Source organism: Symphalangus syndactylus, chromosome 19 (assembly GCF_028878055.3).
Source record: "Symphalangus syndactylus isolate Jambi chromosome 19, NHGRI_mSymSyn1-v2.1_pri, whole genome shotgun sequence".
Taxonomy (NCBI): Eukaryota; Metazoa; Chordata; class Mammalia; order Primates; family Hylobatidae; genus Symphalangus; species Symphalangus syndactylus.
The window spans coordinates 71,942,522-71,956,343 of NC_072434.2; the positions used below are offsets into that span (position 1 = coordinate 71,942,522).

General features: G+C 42.6%; 1 pseudogene; it reads right to left on the reverse strand.

The window, feature by feature from the left end:
- Positions 1-2,033: 2,033 nt before the first annotated feature.
- LOC129458283 (nuclear ubiquitous casein and cyclin-dependent kinase substrate 1-like) lies at positions 2,034-2,972 on the reverse strand (annotated as a pseudogene).
- Between the last annotated feature and the right edge of the window lie 10,850 nt (positions 2,973-13,822).

A 13,822-nucleotide genomic window follows, 5' to 3' on the forward strand; every position in this document is an offset into this window, starting at 1 on the left:
CATTTTAGACAAGCATGATGGACAGAAATCTCTCTCTCTTGGTCCTTCTTGATCCTTCCATTGCCATTGGCTCATTGTCATCTACTGATCTTTTTCTGTCACACACATTGCCCCATATCCCACACCTTCCTCTATCAGTAAGTCCTCTTCCTGGTATTAAGAATTTTATATAGGCATACTTCAGAGATATTGCATGTTCAGTTCCAGACTACTGCAATGAGGCTAATATCGCAATAAAGTGAGTCATATGAATGTTTTTGTTCCCCAGTGCATATAAAAGTTATGTTTATACTATACTGTAGTCTATTAAGTGTGCAATAGCATTATGTCTAAAAACTGTACATACTTTAAAAACACTTTATTGCTAAAAAATGTTAATGATAGGCTGGGTGCGGTGGCTCATGCCTGTAATCCCAGCACTTTGGGAGGCTGAGGCAGGCAGATCACGAGGTCAGGAGATCGAGACCATCCTGTCTAACACGGTGAAAGCCTGTCTGTGCTAAAAATACAAAAAATTAGCCGGGTGTGGTGGCACGCACCTGTAGTCCCAGCTACTTGGAGGCCAAGGGAGGGGAATCACTTGAACCTGGGAGGTGGAGGTTGCAGTAAGCTGAGATTGCACCACTGCACTCCAGCCTGGGCGACAGAGTGAGACTCTGTCTCAAAAAAAAAAAAAAAAAAAAAATTGCTAATGATAATCAAGTCTTCAACAAGTTATAATCTTGCTGGTGAAGGGTCTTGACATTGACAGCTGCTGATTGATCAAGGTGGTTGTTGCTGGGGGTTAGTATGTATATTCGTTGGGGTTCTTCAAAGAGATAGAACCAATAGGGTAGATAGATAAGCAGATGAGAGGGGATTTATTAGGAAGATTGACTCACGTGATTATGGATGCTAAGAAGTCCCACAACAGGCTGACTACAAGCTGGAGACTCTGAGATGCTGGTAGCATGGCTCAGTCCAAGTCTAAAGACCTCAGAACCAGGGAGGCGGGTGGTGTAACTCTCAGTGTGAAGTCAGAGGCCTGAGAACAGGGGAAGCCATTGGTTTTAGTCCTGGAGTCCAAAGACTGGAGAGCCTGAAGTTGTTGTCCAAGGATAGGAGAGGAAGAGTGTATTCCAGCTCCAACAGACAGCACAACATAACTGCCTTTTTGTTTTGTTTTCTCCAGGCCCCTGGAAGATTGGATGGCGCCTGCCTATATGAAGGGCAGATATTCCCCTCCTCGTCCACGTAGACTCACATGCTAATCTCCTCTAGAAACACCCTTGCAGACACACCCCAAAATAACACTTTTAGAGGTTTGTATGTTTCCTTAATCTAGTCAAGTTGACACTTGAAATTAACCATCATCACAGAGTGGCTGTGACCATTTCTTTTTTTTTTTTTTTTTACCAGTTCAGAATTCATCTTTCTCTTCTACCTGCCTCATCAGTGGAAGTTTAAGGTCATGATTTTTTTAGACATTTATGCTTGTGTACATAGACAAATAAACTCATATTGGATGACAACTGATTTTTTTAAAGTCCAGGTAGAGAAAGAAGCAATCATTTTGAACTAAAATCTTTCTACGTTTCTTAAATTACTATTCAATTTGCTATTGTTTAGCAAAAAGCAAAGTTTCCATAGTGTTCATCTCAAATCTTACTGCTTTACAACTTTGGTACACCTTCCATTAAAAATAAAAAGATGAAGCAGTCAATCCAGTGATTAATTTGACATAGCTTTCACTGGGAAAGGGCAGCTGGGGGTGGGGATGGGGGTATTGGCAAAGAGACCAATAGACAAAAAGATAAACAATTAAACATACAATGGTTTTATTTTTAAAAGAGAGAGAGAAGTGTTACTTTCAACAATTGGAAAAAAGCACTGAAAGCCCATGGGTCAAGCCATAGACAAAACCATGTTCTATCTTAAGTAGGTTCTTTTTTTCCTCCCTCTCTTTTCTTCTTTTCTTTTTCTTTTTCTTTCTTTTCTTTGTTTCCTTCTCTTCTCTCCTCCTCTCCTCCTTTCCTCCTCTTCTCTCCTTTTCTTTAAAGCTCTCCCCAAACCATCATCGCTTTTAAGCCTCCCCAGATGCCTTCATCCCCAGATTTCTTGGGTGGGGGCTTGTAGATGTTTTCTTTTCCGGCGGGCTTTCTGGTTCCTCATCTTCCATGGGAGAAGGAGTCTTTTCCTTTGATAGCTTTGAAGCTGTGGGGCGACCCACATTCCCTTTGCCTTTCACTGGACTTGGCGTCACTGTAGCCTTTAGCCTGGGTTTGAACATTTTCTTTTCTCTTCTCTCAGGTTTGGACTTCTTAACCATCTTTTTGTTTTTCTTTTTTGAATTGCCATAGTCACTATCATCATCATCTTCCATCAGGAAATTTTCATTGCTGCTGGAATTCTCCCAGAAGGGTGCCTCATCCTCTTCTTGTTCTTCCTCATGCCCACATCTTCCATGAGCTCTGTTTGGAAGCTGCTTTAGATGCTGCCTGCTGTGCTGGCATACATTTTTATGATCTTCGTTCTCATCTTCATTATCCTCTGCTGAGTGAAAATTATCCTTCTTGGTCTTCAGATCTTTTTCTTCTGAGTCCTCACTATCTTCCTGTGAATTCTTTTCAGATTGCCTTATTTTTAGCTTCTAGGGGAGATGATCAAATTTTCTTAGTGGTAGGGCCCGAATCTCTTCCATAATCTTCATCTGCATCATCAGATTCCTGAAACTGTGAGTAATCAACAAACCTTCCTATTTCTGAAGAGTCACGACATGTTCTCTGTCGAAACAAGACGGAGTTGAGAAGCCAAAGACCAGGACACCCCCAACCCCATGCACTTGGCGGCCACCCCCCACTCCTAACTTCAGCTGAACCCTGAGCTGCTGGCTTTTCAAACTCTGCTGCTCTTTGGTTTAGAGGAGCCCCCCACTCCCCCTTCTCTTCAAAATGCAACCATTTCTTAAAGTAAGACAATGAAGTTTGCTGCATCGATTGACTCTTCTTTTCATGAAAGATTTCTCTGTAGCATGCAAAGTTATTTGACGGCATTTTACTCACAGTAGAACTTCTTTCAAAATTGAAGTCAATCTCTCAAACCCTGCTGCTGCTTTAACAACTAAGTTTACGTAATATTTTAAATCTTTTGTTGTCATTTCAATAATATTCACAGTCTTCATCAGGAGTAGTTTCCATCTCAAGAAACCACTTTCTTTGCTCATCCATAAGAGGCAACTCCTCATCCATTAAACTTTTATCATGAGATTGCAGCAATTCAGTCACATCTTCAGGCTCCACTGCTAATTCTAGTTCTCTTACACTTTCTACCACATCTGCAGTGACTTCCTCCACTGAAGTCTTAAAGTCCTCAAAGTCATCTATGAGGGTTGGAATCAACTTCTTCCAAACTCCTGTTAACATGGATATGTTCTTCCATGAATCATGAATGTTCTCAATGGCATCTAGAATGGTGAATCCTTTCCAGAAGGTTTTCAACTGACTGTGCCCAGATCTATCAAAGAATCACTATCTATGGTCACTATAGCCTTACAAAATGTATTTATTGGCTGGGCACAATGGCTCATGCCTGTAATCCCAGCACTTTGGGAGGCTGAGGTGGGTGGATCACCTGAGGTCAGGAGTTCGAGACCAGCCTGGCCAACATGGTGAAACCCTGTCTCTACTAAAAATACAAAAATGAATCGGGCATGGTGGTGGGTGCCTGTAATCCCAGCTACTCAGGAGACTGAGGCAGGAGGATTGCTTGAACCCGGGAGGCGGAAGTTGCAGTGAGCCAAGATCGTGCCATTCTACTCCAGCCTGGGCAACAAGAGCGAAACTCCATCTCAAAAAAAAAAATGTATTTTTTAAACAATAAGACTTGAAAGCCAAAATTACACCTTGATGCATGAGCTGCAGGATGGATGTTGTGTTTGCATGAAAACATTAATCTCCCGTATAGCTCCATCAGAGATCTTGGATGACCAGGTGCGTTATCAATGAGCAAGTAAATTTTGAAAGGAATCTTTTTTTCTGCGCAGTAGTTCTCAATGGTGGGCTTAAACTATTCAGTAAATCATGCTGTAAAGAGATGTTCTATCATCCCGGCTCTGCTGTTCCATTTGTAGAGCACAGGCAGAGTAGATTTCACTAATTCTTCAGGGCCCTGGAACTTGCAGAATGGCAAATGAGCATTGGCTTCAACTTAAAGTCACTAGCTGCATTAGCCCCTAGAAAAACAATCAGACTGTCCTTTGAAGCTTTGAAGCCAGGCATTGACTTCTCTCTAGCTACGAAAGTTCTAGATGGCATTATCTTCCAATAGAAAAGGTTTCATCTATGTAGAAAATCTGTTGTTCGTTAAGCATCTCAGCTAGATCTTCTGTGTCACTTGCTGCAGCTTCTCCATCAGTACTTGCTGCTTCACCTGGCACTTTCATGTTATTAAGAGTTTTTTCCTTAAACCTGATGAACCAACCTCTGCTAGCTTCAAACATTTTTCTGTAGCTTCCTCACCTCTCTCAGCCTTCAGAGAATTGAAGTGCATTAGGGCGTTGCTCTGGATTGGGTTTTGGCCTAAGGAAATGTTATGGCTGGTTTGATCTACCCAGACCACTAAAACTTCCTCTATTTCAGCAACAAGACTGTTTCATTTTCTTATTCATGTGTCCCATGGAGAGGTGCTTTTAATTTCCTTCAAGAACTTTTCCTTTGCATTCACAACTTTCCTAACTGTTGGGAACAAGGGGACTAGCTTTCAGCCTATCTCAGCTTTCAACATGCCTTCCTTACTAAGCATAATCATTGTTAGTTTTTTATTTAAAGTGAGAGATGTGCCTGCAATCCCAGCACTTTGGGAAGCTGAGGCAGGCAGATTGCTTGAGCCCGGGAGTTCGAGACCAACCTGGGCAACATGGCAAAACCCTGTCTCTACCAAAAAATACAAATATTAGCCAGGCATGGTGGTGCTTGCCTGTAATCCCAGCTACTCAGGAGGCTGAGGTGGGAGGATTTCTTAAGCCCTGGAAGCAGAGGTTGCAGTGAGCTGAGATGGCACCACTGCACTCCAGCCTAGGTGACAGAGCAAGGCCCTGGCTCAAAAAATAAAAAGTGAGCAGGGAGTGTTGACTCACGCTTGTAATCCCGGCACTTTGGGAGGCCGAGGCAGGTGGATCATCTGAGGTCAGGAGTTCAAGACCAGCCTGGCCAACATGGTGAAACCTTGTCTCTACTAAAAATACAAAAATTAGGTGGGTGTGGTGGCTCATGCCTGTAATCCCAGCTACTCAGGATGCTGAGGCAGGAGAATCACTTGAACCGGGAGGCGGAAGTTGCATGGAGCCAAGATGGCGCCACTGCACTTCAGCCTGGGCAACAGAGTGAGGCTCCGTATCAAAAGAAATTAAATAAATAAATAAAGTGAGAGATGTGCAACTCTTTTACTTGAACACTTAAGAGGCCACTGTAGGGTTATTAATTGACCTAATTTTAATATTGTTGTATCTCAGGGAACAGGGAGGACCCTGAGGAGGGGGAGAGAAAAGGAGGAACAGCCAGTCAGTGGGAGGAGCCGGTTGGTGGAGCAATCAGAGCACACACATTTATTGATCAAGTTCACCTTCTTATATGGGTGCTGCCCATGACTCCCCAAAACAATTACAACAGTAACATCAAAGATCACTGATCACAGATCAGTATAACAGAAATAACAATGATGAAAAAGTTTGAAATATTGTGAGAATTACTGAAATGTGTCACAGAGATCATGAAATGAGCACATGCTGTTAGAAAAATGTCAAAGATAGGCTGGGACATGGTGGCTCACACCTGTCACCCCAGCACTTTGGGAGGCCAAGAGGATCACTCGAGCCCAGGAGTTCAAGACAGTCTGGGCAACATAGTGAGAGCCTCATTTCTTAAAAAAAAAAAAAAAAAAAAAAAAAGTTAAACCAGGTATGTCTTTAATTGCAGAGCATTCCCAATCACTCAGCCCACCACTGCTCCTTTAAGAAGGCTCTTTGTGATGTTCTGTGGTTCTAGCTCTGCACATTCCCAGTTTCCTCTTGAATGATTCTACCTTCCACTGAAACATAGCAAGATCGCTTAAGATCCTATAAAAATGACTTTGGCATGGCCCTTTGCCTGGGAACGGCTTTTTCAGTTGCTGCTGCTGCTGTGTAATATGTTAGGTTACACGGACTATCTGTTTTTTGTTAAAGAGAATGACTTCCAAGTTGAGTAGGTGCTTCTTGAAAACATAGTTCCCCGTGATGCAATAATAATTGATTCTGTTATTTCCATAGTTCCCCGTGATGCAATAATAATTGGTTCTATTATTTCCTAATTCTTGTTCTTATGTATGTGACATATGACATGTAACTGAGACACAGTTCCTATATTTTATATTTATTGTTTGTTCCGCAATCTTTTCACAGATGGGATTAGGTTGAACATTACCCTGTTCTATCTGAATTATATGCAATATGCTATAAATTTGAATAATCCACAGTAAGATGATTTGAAGCTTAACTCTGCCCCAGCAGGTGATAATTATTTTATTACAGCATTCTGTATCTAGTCACTCTGCATTGTGTTGACTCTTGGTTTGAAGTCACATCTCATGCCTGTGGTTCAGCATGCATCTTTGGGCCTCAACGTCTTAGAAAAACTTAGCTTAGTGGACTGGATTTACAGACCTGGGGAGGACATGGAAATTTCAAGTTTCTCATCCAGAATCTTCTTCCAACTTGCTGTGTGGCCTTCCACACGTCATTTCATACTCGCTCGATCATTTCTTCATTTCAGCATGGAAACAGAGCCCATTAGCTTCTCAAGGGCATTGTAAGAAAGGGGAGAGCAGTGGTCAAAACGGAAACAAACTGAAAAATATCAAGATCCCCTCAATAGTTCTGACCTCTAGTGAAAAAAGGAACAAGGCGGTACCGGAAAACCCAGTATGTATATAGCCAAAACCAAAGACTTGTTGTTGTTATAAAGAAAAGGGAACGATGTCTGATTTTAACATTCACATATTCCAAACCACAGTCTTCCAGGTCTCTCTCCCGCAGCCAAGGCTGATGGTAGCAGCCAGGTCTACAGGAAAGTTTCCAGAAAGCAGATTTTGGCAAAGGTTGCCTTTAAGCCTGCAGAGAATACAATTCCAGTTTTTGGGGTTTTTTTCTTAAGCACATTTTCATTCCTTTTTGCCACAGAATTTCATGGACTATGTTTATCTTTCTTTTTCAGGTCACAGTATATAGACTTTTCACAGTCAGACATGAGGAGCAGACATATTTCTTGAGTGTTTTTTCTTTCTTTCCTTACAAAATTCTTTCAACTTGGAGGTGAAGCCAAATTCTAAGATTATATTTTCAGAGAATCATTTCTCTTATGTGATCATTACTTCAGAGAAAGAAGGAGATATTAAAGTCCACTCTCTGACTGCTTTGAGAAGAGGCTCACATATGCCAAGTGAAAGGAATAATTATTGATTTTAATTATATTCCCTGGACAAATGGCCCCTGTGGCCCAGAGTCCTGGCACCTAGAGATGGCAGTGAGCCCTGGGTCTGTTTAGGATAGTTTTGTAAAAAAAAAAAGAAAGAAAAAAAAAAAAACCACTGCAAGTGCACTGGTTTTAGAGGAATGTCCAAGAAAATTGCCCTCCTTCTCCTCAGAACATGTCATTACAGAAAAATAGAAGTCCCTGCATTCCAATCTGATTTTCATTTAACTCTGCAAGCCTGTAAATTTTGCCATGAGGTAAGGGGCTGATTCAGAGCTCCAGAATCCTTTTGGTGCCACAGACACTACTTCAAAATGGATATGCTTTTGGGTTTCTTAGTGTTACTCTGCTAGGGTCATGCAATAAATGGGGCTCTGTGTGAGGAGAACTCCCAGTCCTGGTAAACAAGAACCGGGATGCCTGGTGGTCAAAGTAGCTGCCTTGCGTTTTAAAGGTTAGGAGTTCAAATCTTGTGGGTTTGAGCTTGGGTTAAAGTATGCACGTATCTAGGTTGAAGAAGCAATAAGGTTGCACAATGGAATCTGGCTTACCCATATCTAATTTCTGGCTACAATTAATTAAATACATACTTCCTATGGAATTCTTTACCTTATGATCGTGGACAAAGGGTCCACATTCCAGAGGGCACAGGAAAGCTTTACTTTCCAAGCTTCCTGGGCTGTACAGTGTATATAGACTTGAATTCTACCACATTGGCATGCGGTTCATATTTGTCACATTCCTTAAATTCTGATAGACCTATAGCCCCAGGCCTCCTTTCTCCTCTTAATTTTCTTTTCTCCTGATTTTCCAGAGAGAGAATAATTTACAGCTGTTTTTTTTTTTTTTTTTTTAAAAAAAAACAGAGTCTTGCTCTGTCATCCAGGCTGGAGTGCAGGGGCGCCATCTTGGTTCACTGCAACCTCCGCCTCCCTGGTTCAAGCTATTCTCCTGCCACAGCCTCCCAAGTAGCTGGGATTGCAGGCATGTCCACCTAATTTTTGTATTTTTAGTAGAGACAGGGTTTCACCATGTTGGCCAGCCTGGTCTTCAACTCCTGGCCTCAAGTGATATGCCCACCTCGGCCTCCCAAAGTACTAGTATTATAGACATGAGCCACTGTGCTCAGCCTAATTGGCAGTTTTAAAGACATGTTTTTTGCACAGATGACCCATTGGAAATAGGCCCCATTGATAGGAAATATAAACTGTATTAGGGCCTGTAATTGTAGTGGTCTAATCTTTGTAATGCTTTGTTTTTCTTTAGCATTTCAATGTTTATGAAACATATATATGATCTCTTTTTACCCTTAGTGTCTTTGAGGAAGGTAAATATTGTTCCCATTTTGTGGATAAGAAAAATGAGAACCAGAGCGATTAAGGGCTTGTTCAAAAGTATTCAACCAGTTAATGTCAGAGCTGGTACTTGAACTCAGGCCTCTACAACTCTAAATGTTTTCAATGATAGTAGAATTGCCTGTAATGGCAAAACATTGTAGAATCATATTGATGTTTCAGATTGTGTTGCCAGTCATACTTCATTGAGCTATGCTTGGTAATGCCACTGCCATCTTGGAAAGAAAATAGATGCTGAAGTTCTCCATAGATGCTGAACACTCAGAAAGTGCCAATAGTTGCATCGATTTGATTATATCTGCTACCTCGTTCCCTCTGAAACACCTGCAAATAAAGGAAAATAACTAACCCATTTTGCCCCCATCTAAGAATGCCTGAAATCAGAAATATCCCAGCATTGTGACCTGAAGTTGCCTCAGCAGGAAGTTCTGTTTTTTAAATTAGGACTCTAGCCATTTTTTTTTCCAGTAGCTGTTATTGCCAGTGGGGCTTTAAGCAAATAGTTCCCAGGAAAGCTGTCTATACCTACATGAGATGAAGGCAATAATGATACCTGCTTCCTGTCTACCTGGCAAGTGTGTTGGGAAAAGCAACAAGATAATGTCTGTCATGTGCTTTGAATGCCTAGAAAGAAAGATAGGGTTTATGAGCAAGGGTGTAATTATATTGAGTCAGCCATGATATCATCGTCTATATTATACATATGTGGTTGTTGCCTAAGACACTGCTGAATATAATTTGGCTCTCATATTTGATGTTTTAAGGACATGATGATGTTACAATAATTTAGCAGAAGAGCCTACGTTGGGAAAGGAAGGTATCCTTTTCTTTTAAAAATTCCTGTATGACTGAAATTTATTTTAGGCTATCTTCTCCAGCTGGTCCTGCAATTAGGACGGCCTCCAGTGTTCACAAAGCACTCCTTCCATTTCTTCATCAGTCAAGTGATTCCTCCTCTAGCTGGTCCAGGATTTATGGCAGGAAGGTGACCTGGAGAAGGGAGAAAATGTGTCCAACTCTACCGAGGGACCACTACAATTTAAAAGCCCAAATAGAGGATTTCTATGACCATGCTTCTAGAAAACCTATGCCTGTCAGGCCAGTTCCCATAGAGCAATGTCCTGTCCCACACCTAACAGGGCCAGAGCAGATGACTTGCCCCCAACCACCATTTGAATTTGTTTAAAAGAATAATTCTAGGCCAGGAGCGGTGGCTCATGTCTGTAACTCCAGCACTTTGGGAGGCCGAGGCAGGTGGATCACCCGAGGTCAGGAGTTCGAGACCAGCCTGGCCAGCATGGTGAAACCCCGTCTCTACTAAAAATTCAAAAATTAGCTGGGCATGGTGGTGGGCACCTGTAATCCCAGCTACTCAGGAGGCTGAGGCAGGGGAATCACTTGGACCTGGGATGGGGAGGTTGTGGTGAGCCAAGATCACACCACTGCACTCCAGCCTGGATGACAGAGCGAGACTCCATCTCAAAACAAAAACAAAAATAAAAACCAAAACCAAACAAACAAAAAATAATTCTAAAACCACAACTCATAACCATTCAAGCACCTTTTGGAATGCCAGGCACTGCCTAGGGCACTAGAGATATAGATGTTAAAACATTATTCCTGGGCCAGGCGCTGTAGTTCATTCCTGTAATCCCAGCACTTTGGGAGGCCAAGGCAAGAGGATCTCTTGAACCCAGGAGTTCAAGACCAGCCTGGGCAACATAGGGAGACCCTGTCTCTACAAAAAAATAAAAAATCAGCTGGGCATGGTGTTGTGTGCCTGTAGTCCCAGCTACTTGGGTAGTAGGGCTGAGGTGGGGAGGATTGTTTGAGCCCGGGAGGTCAAGGCTGGAGTAAGCCATGTTCATGCCACTGCACTCCAGCCTGGGCGACAGAACTAGACCCCATCTCAGAAAACAAACAAACAAACAAACAACCCAACAACAATAAAAACCTTATTCCTTAGGGAAATGGCTGTCCAAGGAGGAGACACGTGGAAAGGACCAGCATCCAGTAAAGTGCCTGGGACACAGTAGGGCCAGAAGCACACTCACTGAATGAATGGCTAATAATGTATTAGAAGGTGATGAGGACCATAATAACGAAAGCACAAGGTGCCATGGGAGCCTGTTAGAGGCCACCTAACTAAGAGTGGTAAGAGGAGGAAGGAGAGTGCACGGAAGACCATGGGCAACGGCTTCACATAGGAAAGGGTGGGCAAGCCCTCGGTTTATCATGACAACAGCATAGAGTGTCAGGCTTTTTATTCTATTCTAGTTCACTTAAAAAGCAAACAAGCAAACAAACAACATGCCAGTCACAGCCCACTAAAGGTTTCAAGCCACAGTGTGAAAGTTCTATATTATTAGAAAGGATTTTCTCTTCTTCACACCTGTCAGCCTAGGAGCCAAGGACTAGACAACAGAATCAAAATGTTAGCTCGGGAGTTCTTAAATATCTGCCACTGAGCACAATCATTTCCACCCCATCTTAACATTATTTTTTTCAGTCATGAGCAACCATGGGTATTAGTTTCCTATGGCTGCTGTAAAACATTGCCATAAATGTGGAAACCTAAAACAAATATATTCTTTCATGGTTCTGGGGGCCAGAAGCCTGAAGTCAGTTTCACGGAGCTGAAATCAAGGTCCCGGCAGGGCTGAGCCCCTCCCAAGGCTCTAGGGGAGAATTCGCTCTTTTCCTTTTCTCCCAGCTTCTGGTGGCTGCTCCTTTCTTTGGCTTGTGGCCACATCACTCCAGTCTCTGAGTCCCTGGCCACGTTGCCTTCTACTCTTCTGTCTGTGTTGAATTTTCCTCTTCCTCCCTCTTATTTAGGGCTCGCCGGCAATCCCTCTGTCGAAAGATGTATAATTTAATCAGACCTACAACTTTCTTTTTTTGCCCTATAACATTCACAGGTTCCAGTGATTAGGAGGTAAACATCTTTATGAGTTGAGGGGGCGTTATTCAGTCTGCCACAACATCTCTGTCTGAATCACTGAGTCTCCAGTACAAACCTGTTGAATATCTCAGTTGAGTTTCTCTTTGCTTTCATTCAAGAAGGCAGAATAACTCCTCTCCTCTTTCTTTAGGGGAGAAGAAAATGGGCGAGAGGATGGGAGGTAACTTTTGCTGAGCCCCTACATTTGCATGCACTCTTCATAGCAAGATTGTGTGTAGCTATTATCACCATTTTCCAGCTGACAAAGGCGGGGCTCAGTGGGGCCGAGTGACTCGCCCAGGTTCTCCCAGGGAATACGTAGAAGAGTCAGAATTTGAATATGGATCTGTCTGATTTCAAAACCCATGTCCTTTCTGTTATACCAACATTCCTCAAATTTCAGGAACACATCAGCACCTCATAAAAGAAAAAATATATCTACAAGCCTCAATTTGAGAAAAAAACTAATTTAAGGAACTAAGTTTTATTCTACAAAAACATAAATTTTACCTATTTAGTTCTTTATTTTTTATGAGACAGGGTCTTGCTCTGTCACCCAGGTTGGAGTGCAGTGGCACCATCATAGCTCACTGCAGCCTTGAACTCCTGGGCTCAAGCAATCCTCCAGCCTCAGCCTCCTGAGTAGCTGGGACTGCAGGGAGCACACCACCATGCCCAGCTAATTTTTTAAAACAAATTCTTGTAGAGACAGGGTCTCACTGTGTTGCCCAGGCTGGTCTCAAACTCCTGGGATCAAGGAATCCTCCCACCTCAGCCTCCCAAAGTGCTGGGATTTGTAGGCATGAGCCGCCACACCTGGCCTGAAATATACATTTTAAAATGCTCAAGTTGTCCCCAAATCCCAGTGACTGATACACCTGTGTGAGAAATGCTGTAAGACACTACAATCCCCCTCTTTTCAAGGATCTTTTTTTTTTTTTTTTTTTTTTTTGGAGACAGGGTCTTGCTTTGTCACCCAGGCTGGAGCACAGTGGCATGGTCATGGCTCCATGTAGGCTCAAACTTCTGGTCTCAAGCAATCCTCTCTACTCCGCCTCCCAAAGCACTGGGATTACTGGCATCAGCCACCGTGCCCGGCCTCAAGGCTCTTAAAACTAAGACCCAGGATGGCCACATTTCAACCATGTTGCACCACTGCTTAGGAAATGCTTTCAGTGAAACAAAGCATTTGCCACTAATAAGACTTTAACACCAGCAATCTGTTAATATTATAGATGTAAGTTAAATATTTCCACCACAGAGATGCTTCATCAACTTCAGTCAGATTAAAGTAATGGACGTGGCATTTTCTGACCTTAATCTGAAAGAAAGTTTAGCTGGATGTCCCATGCAAGCCTTGTAGGTGAAAAATGTTACCCTTGTTCTGGCATATTCTAACCACCTGTAATAACATTGAAGCCTAATGCTTATTGAGCAGTTACTTGGTTACACTTATTATGTGCTAAGCACTTTACATGAATTAATGTATTTAACATTCATGAAAACTTTATGAGGTAGGTCATATCTTTATTGCCCTTTACAAATGATAAACAGAGGCACAGAAAGGTTAGGTAATTTCTCCAAAGTCCTACTGCTAGTAAGAGGTGTAGAGCTAGGATTAAAGACAGTCATCGGGTTATAGACACCATCTTTTTTTTTTTTTTTTTTTTAAAGACGGGGTCTCACTTTGTTGCCTAGGCTAGATTCGAACTCCCAGGCTCAAGCAATCCTCCCACCTCAGCCTCCCAAGTAGCTCGGACTATAGGCGTGCAGCACTGTGCCCAGCCAGCCACCATGTTTTAATATAACTGACAACAAAGATGTTCATTCTGTGTCCAGACCCATCTCTTGGGCCCAGGCCTGAGACCTCAAGTGTCGCACAGAGCTCCAGCCCTGTCTGCCCCCAACCTCCCTGGCCTATAGCAGTTTTGCTATATCAGCCTCTTTCGTGAGGTCTTATGCTTCCCTTTCACTGTCTATTCACCCTGGGACACAGAAAACATGAAATGCACTACTCCTATATTGGATACTAGAAATTCCAG